The sequence below is a fragment of the Phalacrocorax aristotelis genome, chromosome 2 (assembly GCF_949628215.1).
Source record: "Phalacrocorax aristotelis chromosome 2, bGulAri2.1, whole genome shotgun sequence".
Classification (NCBI taxonomy): domain Eukaryota; kingdom Metazoa; phylum Chordata; class Aves; order Suliformes; family Phalacrocoracidae; genus Phalacrocorax; species Phalacrocorax aristotelis.
In genome coordinates, this window is record NC_134277.1 from 72,020,962 (window position 1) to 72,030,414 (window position 9,453).

A 9,453-nucleotide genomic window follows, 5' to 3' on the forward strand; every position below is an offset into this window, starting at 1 on the left:
TTTTATTTTATTTATGTTGACCTCTAGGTTTTTATTTATGTTTACACGTAGCGTGCAGAATTATAAGCCTATAAAATTTTGTATGTGCAGTTGTCCTAATGGAGAGCGGAGAGTAAAAAAAAAAAAAACATCTTGAGAAGGACATTTTTAAAAGAATCATTACCGAGCAAATACCGAAAATCAGGCAGTATGAAAAAAACCTATATACTGGTGACTCAGAGCTGGGTGCTCCCTCCCCCTCAAGAAAAAAAACAAAAGCTCCGTAGTCGATGCCAACAAAATCATCTCACGGTTGTGAACTTTAGTGAAATCTTGCAGGAGACAGATTATTTCTGATTGATGGTTTGTGTTTTAGTGGAATGCACAGATTGACATTTTAAGATGGTTGTGTCAGTTTATAAGGGACTGAAATTTTTATCTTGAGTTCCTTTTTGTGGAAACCAGGTGTAAAACAGGGAAGTTTGCTTTTTTTAAAAAAAAAAAATTATGGAGTGTACGTCTTGAAGATGGGCTGTAAAAACATGTGAGAATCCAGACTTTGAATCTATTTTCTTTGGCCCAGGGGGTAGGTGAAGTCAGGATCAGGCTGGATTATATCATAGGAAGGGAGGCTAATGCAGTTTAGAATGTAAAGGCATTTTAAAGAGATGGTCTCCTTTAAGTGCTGATGATATTTTGGCGGCGGCGACTGATTTTTCCCTCTTTCCATCCCTCCCTGACTCTCTGTCTCTTCCTCCCTGCCCCCCCCCCTTTTTTTTTTTCCTTTTTGCTCAGGCAGAAATTGAGGAGGTTAAGAGGGACGTGTTTACAATAAAGCTGCAAAGAGAATTAACATTTGCTCATATATTTTGACGTTTGGTAGGGCTGGTGAAGCAAAGCATTAGATAAAGCCCAAGATGTTTCATTTTGCTTTGGTAATCTACTTATGGAAGGCAGTGTAAAATCAATCTTGCCAAGCAGAAAGAGAGTTGGTGGAGTCTAAATTCTATTTTCGAGAGCCAGCCAGTTTATAAAAATGGTGAATATTTTTTCCTATAAATTGAAAGTGGATCTTCTGAATGCAAAGCTGCAATTGTTTTGAAAACAGTTATTTATTATTTCCAAGAGAGACTGGTTAACTGTAAAGTAGATGTAACAAAATAATGAGGTGAATGAACCCTAACTGTACATATTCTTGACATAAATGAAATGCACAGTATTGTAGCAGGTGAAGTGAAGCATTGTCTATCAGGGCTGTTTTTCTTGGCTGCATCTCAGATTGTGTGTGGGATCCTAACCTCAGGCACAATAGCATTCATAAACAGCAATACATTGCTGCTCTTTCTACAGCAACACATAAATACTCATTTTTAAACGAAAACAATCTTATTAAATACCATTCATTCATATCTGGATTTACAGATGCTTGTTACTTTTTGAAACCTGTACCCAATATAATCGTTTTATACTGGGCAATGTATAAAGCAGTCTTATGCTGGAACATTATAAGGTCATAATAAATAATGTTTTAAAGATATAATTAGCTACTTTATGCTAGGAGAGCGCATTTTAAGTATCCTGCTGCTGCATTAGCAAGCCACCAGAAAACAGCAACGAAATGACCTTGCATAGATTTCTTTATTACTATTATTTCTAAGGAAGGGTTTTACAGGCGATAATGGAAATCAGACTAGCTTCGGTTCAGCCTCTTCTGCTGTGACCAATATGCAGTTACTAAAACGTGCTAATTACTTTAGCATTCTTTGGATGCGTTTTTAACGTTGTGATCAAGGCGCAGCAGTGAAAATTCTGGGTCATGCTTTTATACACCAAACAAAAATCTGCTGTTATTTTTTTCCCCCAGATTGGCTGAAATGAGGGTGAGCGGTGGCTGAGTGTTAGACTGTTGCTGCCACGCTAAGCTCGTTCCTACATGTGAACCAAAATACAGCTCGGTGCTCTTTCACCGTGAACAAGGACAGCCCTCCTCTTTGTACCGTGATTTACCCCACCCTCCAAAAATCGAATATTAATATAATTTGAGATTTAACTGGTGGAACAGCCATCAGGACAGCAATGCCCCGCAGCTGAAATAATATTTAAAATAGAAGGGATTTGACATTTGAGAAGTCAGTGGCTTGAAATACCCAGTTGTACTTAGCTAATTCAGTCCTTAACCTCTGGTTTCAAATAAATCAATTACAGTCGATTCCACTTCAGTTCAGAAGTGCACGAGGTTTTTAGTTAATTGAATACATTTTATTCACTTGCTAGGAGAATTCATTTATCCAAACCCTTACATTTAAAGGCGATTTCTTTATTGTCCATGATAAATTCGACTGCGTAATCAGATCAGCTCCTTGTTTGTTTACTCGTCTTCTGCCTTGCATTTAAATTCCAGAACATGCACTTCCCTTTCCCTCCTTGGTACAGTGCATGTCTCAGCCCAGACCAGATTCCCGGAGCGTCAGCCCTTGCGTTCGCAAAGTGGAGCTAAAATAATAAGCGCCCTGCTGATGGGGAGCAACATGAAGCCCGTCCCAGCTAGTGAGGGCAGAGTGAACTAAACCGGCTCGAAAATCAAATGCGAAAGGTCCGGAGCATAAAAAATAAATGGTGCCTCTAATTCTGTCCCGTGCACCTTTTCTGAATCGAGCAGCTATGTCTCTGCTCCCTGCCCCGCAAGCCAAGCGGAGCTGTTAACTCTTAGAGTGGATTTGGAGCCGGCTCAATCTCATCAGGAGAAGATTTTTGTCGAGCACTGGGCAATGAAGTTGTGTCACTGATCCACTTTGAATGGATATTGATACACGCCGTACTTTGCCTGTGTTGGTTGCAGAATCCTGCTGGCGTTGGTTTGCTGTTTTGGAAAGGAAAGGGGTTAATTAGCGTCATTATCAATCACTAATGCTTGTCTAACGTGTCCAAAGAATAATCAAGTTAGGGGACTGCATGAAGCTAACATCTGCTTCATTCCAGCTAAAGATTTTTCCCTATATCGTTCAATTATTGGAAGTCCGCACTGGTTTCAGGCTTTGTCAGGGCCATAAAACAGGGTCAGATCGTTAGAAATCTAGAATGGAGGGGAAAGTGCAATATAAATAACAAATGGCTTCATTATTTGAGTTACAGGTGCAAGAATGGCCGTGAAAATGAGCAGGGATTACTAGAATGTGTTCCTTCTTTTTATCTCCGGTATGGAGGAAAAAAGAAATCTGCCAAGCCCGGTTCTTAAATCATTTATTCTGAATAGGTTGCAGCCTCTCTATTTGCAATATTTAGTTTAGTAACCCCAAACTCCCCCAAATAAGTAGGTTAAAGCAAGCAATTGGAAACAGAGGAAAAGTAAGTGTCTTTCATGACCCATTACTAGCAGACCCTTATCGGCTTCAGATTAGCAAAATAGCCTTGTTTCTCTTCTAGTTGAAGTTTCTTAGGTGACTGAAACAGCTGATATTTCAGGCAGGGCAAATAGAAGTATAGCTTATGATGACAGTAAAGATTCGTGTCCTTGAACTGTTGCTCCTCTGTTCTGGTGCCTGGTGCTGCAGATACAAAGGTGACAGATCTGTGGTCTTTTATTCCCTCTTACAACCATCGTAGTCATGTCTTTCTGATGCTGAGGTCAACTTTGGTGGCCCAAAGGGCCAAAATTTCTTACCTGGCCAACAGAGTGGTTAGAGCACCTTCAATGAGTGAAGGCAGTGTGGAAATGAGACTAAGACTAACGAGAGCTTTCTGGGAGGGTAGGAGTGACCCGTTGGTTCCCAGCGGCGCTTTTCTTTTAGGCCCTGATTTTGCAAGGCGGGTGCCAGCACCCAAAGCCTGTGGTTTCCCTGTGCAAGTATGTGAGTCCCTCCCTCTTGAAACCAGGGCCCTGAGGTTACTCCAAGCTCCCCGGTTATTGTCCTGTTTGTAGTCACAGAGCTCAGTGCTCATTTGCACAGACACCTTCAAACTGGTGTAAGGGGGGTAAACTGGAAAAGCATAGCCTAGGTGAGGAAGAAATCATCTTACATTCAGAGCAGGAAGGTGACGGACTGCCAGGTGTGAGGTGCGAGCTATTTCACCTTGTCGTTGCTCGAGTGTGACACACACACACATATCCTAGTTTCTATAGGACATCTGCAGCATCTACATGAAGATCTTCCCCATCCAGAGATGTTCTCAAGCCCCATTACTGTTGTTGCCTGTGGTATAGTTAATTCCCTTTGTAATACTCTATTGAAAGCAGATGCAGGGGCTCTGAACAGAGAGTTGTTTTCTAGCAGGAGTGTGGGCTGTGCAGTTACCCTCTCAGGCTGGGTGATGTATATTTCTTCTACACAGTGTGTTTGGCCATGGTCCTACCCGCTCATTCACCCTGCAAAACTTCCTGCCCGGGCACTGCTTTGGGCGCTGCCGACCCCTGCTCTCTGCGTGCAATCCACCCTGATCCCCAAAGCCGAGCATAAAAGAAGCAGAGGTGTGAGGTATTTGGGGCACGTTTCTGGTTGTAGAGGAGATCGTTTTTTGGCGTTCCCAGGAAAAAGGGAGAGCTGCGTTCCCTTTCCTTCTATCTTTCTCCCTCCTTCCCTTTTAAGCCTGCTGGCAGGCTCCCCTCCCTCCAGCACTCCTTGCCCTCTCCCTTGCTGCTGGATGCTGCGCCCTGTGCTTGTCCCGACTCTCCTCTGATGCTGTGGTCATTCCTCCCCTGTGATGGAGGTTATCTCTCTGCCCTGCAAGTGGGGCGGTTTGGACGACAGCCGGGGAGACACCCCACGTTGCAGCATGTGCTGGTGTGCTGGGGCAGGGGAAGGGCAGTGGGGTAGCACTGGGGGGAAGGCAGGGTCTGTGCCTGGCCCCAGTGCTCCTTTCCTCACTAGGCCTAACAAGCTATGCTGTAGTAGCGCTAAAAAGGTGCTCCTGCCATCTCTGCCCAGGTTTTAGAGTCTGTGGCTCTTAAGCGTGGGTGTAGGTGACCCAGGCCAGAAGTTGATGGGTGTCCCATTGCCACAGAGCTGGGATGCAGGCTGCTCCTGGGGAGCTGGTATTTGGGGTTGGGGCTAGCAGGCTGGCTGGCCGGCCCCTAGGGCTTCTTCCCATCCCTATGCCCTTGTGAGAGATTGCAGCTATCTGGCTGGCAAGAATGGGGTTTTGTGGGGAGCTGGGGAAAGGGAGAGAAAGCAGGAGGTGGATGTGGCTTGGAAGAAAATCAGATGGAAAGGGGGCAATTGAGGTTTTTGCCTTGTGTCTCCAGGAGAGCCTGGACAGGGCCCTGGCAGGGGGAATGGAGATCACCCCAGTCCCTCGCTACAGCTGCTTGTGGAAAGTTTCCTGGGAAAGGGCTGGGGAAATGGGAACCTCCAGCAGAACTGGCTGCTGCTACGACCCTCTTGGAGGACGGCTGTTTATTTGTTCTCATTGTCATACCCGGGGAGGTTTTTCACCTAGGGCGCCTCTTCCTCCCTGCCTCTCTGCATGCCAGCGTGCCGAGCTGCGTGTGCAGGCGGCTGTACGTTGAGGTGTGCGTGCATCTATCTTTACGGGTGTTCGTGTATATGTCCTTATCTATTTATCTTTATGGGCATGTGTATTTATCTCTCCATCCCTGAGACTTTTGGAGAGGCTGTGAGAAGAGGGGGTGGGGTGGGCTGTCTCCCGGATAGTTGATATTCCAGGTTCAGCCTCTTTCTCTGCTCTCATTCTCTAAACCCAGCCAGGGGGAGTGTCGCCCCAGGCCGAACATATGCTTCTTTCCATTGCACTAATCCACCTTCAGCGTGGAGGAATAATTGCTCGAGTGTCCATGGCTCCTCGGCGCTTTGTCCCTCGCTGGCTCCCATCAGCTTGGCACACGCCATTTCAATCAAATCCTTTCAGAGCCCTGTCTCCTTTTATCACGTCCCTGCTCCGGCGAGAAGAGGGAGGGGAGACCGGGCTCCCCGCAGCCCCGGCGGGGCCGAGCCGGGCCGGGTCCCCCGTCCCCCCCCCATCGGGAACAAAAGGGGCCACCGAGCAGCACTGGGATGAGTTTGCTCAGCCTGCGAAGGCGTTTGACTATGTTGTTGTTGCCTGCAAAAAAGAAGAAAAAAAAAAAAAAAAGAAAGAAAAGCTATTCCGCCGGGTGGTTGAGCTCTTTTTCCCTGATGCGGTGAAGAGGGGCAGCTCCACCCGGGGCAGGGAAAGTGTGCGTGGAACCTCCACTTCTCCGTGCTTGTGCTGCTGGTGACAGGGCAAGGGCTGGGAATTAGCGGTTGGAAAACTCCCGCGACTCTCCGTGGCCGGGAAAGGGCGGGGGAGTTGCTGGAGTCTGCCCTCACCCCGGCTTTCCCCCCCACCTCCCCGCCCCGGCGGGACGGAGGCGCTGGGCATGGGAGGGGGGCAGGGATGCTCCTGCCCTCCCCGGCTGGCCCAGGACCCCCGGCGGGGCAGCGTGGGGCAGGCTTTGCCCCGCGGCACGAAGGGCTCCCTTTTTTGTTTACTTATTTTTCCTCTCTTCGCCTTCAGGCGAGGGGGTCGTGGATGTTGCAAAGAGGGTTAAAAAGTCCTCCTAGGAGCCCCGGGCTGAGGGAGTGAAAAGAGAGGAAGACAGGATGGTTAACCGAGGGAGATTTAAAATTGCGGAGGAGGAGAGGAGAAAGACGTACGCGATCTTTACATCCTTGCGGGACTGCTTAGTTTTCTAAGTCTCACCTCTTGTTTTTGCGCCGCTGCCCGGGTGGGCTGATGGGGGCCAGCCCCCACCCCGGGCCCACCTTTCCCGGGAAGGCCGCTGCGCTCCCCAAGGCGGGGGGGCTGCCTGCTAACCCGCCCGCTGCTGGGGAGCCGGGCTGGCTGCTGGGGGGAGGGGGGGGGGGTCCTGCCTCCCCCATCACTTTAGGGTCGCCGCAGGTGAGGACCGAGGCTTTCCCAAGAGAGCGGGGTGTCGGCTCTTCGCACCCCGCCGCCCCTCCATCCTCCCCGCTCCGTGGGAGCCCCCCCAGGAGCCCCGACCCGGGCGAAGCTGCCGCGGGAGCTGCGAGGGGCTTTGCCGGGAGACCGCGGCCGGGGCGGGGGACGAGGGCAGCGGGGAGGCTGCTGCGAGGGGAGAGGAGAGAGAGGAGAGCCTCTCCGCACACATCCGACGGCTCAGGGGTGCGCCGGCGTTTTCTCCTCGCAGTGTTTGCCCCGCGAGTCCCTGAATAGTTTTTAACTAAAGCGTGGGGCTTTCCTGCTGCTGAGAAAAATCGCCTTCAAAAAAAAAAAAAAATCCCCTTTCCACTAGGTTTGGATTTAACCGCAACACCCACAGAAACTGCCTTATGAAAACCAGACTTTTCTATGAAAAGACTCTTCTGGCAGCAATTAGTCTGGCTTTCTTTAACAAAATTCTTTGTAATGTCATTCAGCGGGAAAAAAAAAATCCCGGGTTAATTTTCATTACCAAGTAAAAAAAAGTAAAATATTTTTTTTAAAATAGCAGATTCGGTCTTGCCCTGAATAATAATAATAATAAGTTTAATTTTCCCATTGATCGGAAAAAACTCGCTGAAATTTTGCGAGGATGGGCTTTCACGGGAAATAGGCTCGTTCTTTTCCTGTGTGATGGGTGTAAAAGGCATCAATGCACGCACTCGTTACCACCGACTTATTTCAGGGGCTTTGCCCCAGCCTCTCAGCCTCACCTCGGCTGGGAAGCGGCGGGAGTGCCGCTGCCTCCAGTGGGAGGCTGGTGTCAGCCCCACGCAGCTGCGCCCGCCCCCCGGCAGGCAGCGCTTGGCTGAAAATCGCGCGGCTGCTCGGCGCGCAGGGAGGTGCGCTTGCCTTTCCACCCCACACCCCCCAAGGATCAGGGTGTCCCAGCGTGTGTGCCGGCCCCCGGCAGGGCAGCGGTGCCTACCCCGACTCCTGGCGGGGGGGAACCCGGCCTGGTCCCTGCCTGCGGCCCCCTGCCCACCGGAGGATGGGGGGGGGGGGGGGGGGATTTTCGCCCCAGGAGGCGGGGGAGGGTGGAGGTAGCTGCCTACCTGGAAGCCTGTCGCGGATGCTCGGGCAAAGCCAGTGCCTCTGCCTCATCCGCAGGTTTTTGCTACTTTCCCCCCTCCCTCCTTCCCTCCCTCCCTCCCTGCTCTGGTGAAAGGTTGCATGTTCCAGCCCAGAGATTCAAACGTTAAATTGCTAAACCAGAATAGGAAAGGAGGGGGGAGAAAGAAGAAAAAAAAAAAAGGCGTGTTTATATTTCTGATCTTTTAAAAGGTTGGCTTTAATTAGGTTAAATACAAGTATTATTGGCCCAGAAACACATACTGCAATAAGCTCGTTACAAGCCTAATTGCAACGAAAAAAAAAAAAAAAGAAGAAAAAAAATTGCGTGGGGAGAGAGAAGAGACGTACTCTTTCGGCACGACCCATCTTCCGCAGTGCATGCGTGGGGTTGCGCGGGGTGGCCCGGGCAGGCTGCGCGGCACGCATCCCTCCCCGCTGCGGCCTCCATTCTTTTGGGGTGCGTTTTTGCATTTCCCTGCTGTGCTTGCCCGGAGTGGAGGGGCTGAGCGAGGCGTGGGGTGTCTGTGCGTGAATCTACTCTGAACTTGCCGTGGAGCCCGGTCCCGCTCGACCCTCCAAAAATAGCTCCTCTCCCCAGCTGGTCCTGCTCCCTCAACCCCTTGGCAACACAACTTCGGGCGGGGGAAGGGGGAACCATTTGCCCTGAATCACAAATTTTCATGGCTTGGAAAGAAAAAGGTAACCCTCATGTCTAGCTCAATTAATAAACATGGTGATTTCACACCCAAAAGGAGGACATTATTTCACGGGAGCGCTATCGGCTCCATCACAAAGGGTCACAGCGCAGCTGTGGCGAGCCCGGGGTTATTATGCAGCCTGATGATAGGATCCCGCTTGCCATCCCGGCTCCTTCCTCGGGGCGACCAATAGCCCCCGGCAGGGCTTGTGCCACTTCATGATAAAGGACTTACCCGATGTGTGAGGAAATGGAGCAGCTTTCAGACGAGAGGTAATCAGCTTGCAGGCGCAGCCCCCCGCTCCCTTTCCTCCCCCCCCCCCCGTCTCCTGCCTTTCCATTTAACTTTTTTCCCCTATTCCCCCCCTCCCCCCCAACCACAACAAGTTATTTATTTATCTGAAGGCAAACCTGACGCTCTATCTCACCTTGCCTGGCCCCTGCGGGGAGCAGAGGTGGGAGACACCCCCCCCCCTTCCCGCCCGCCGGTGGCAGGAGAGGCCGCCTCCCCGCACGGAAGGGGACAGTTGTGGCTGATAGATTTCTGGTGTCAGGAATTGGGTCCAGAAGCTGTGAGGCAACATATTAACTGCGATCCCATAATCTCTTAATCACATTACATTTTAAGTGAGCATGTGTAATTTCACCCATCAATGATTTATTTAAGCAAGGGAGCACAATTACTTGCCTCGCACACAAACCCTGGCTGGGGGAAGCGTTGTTTGCCAGAAATAAAAATCTGCGGTTTCAGGGACTATCTGTTTCTCCGT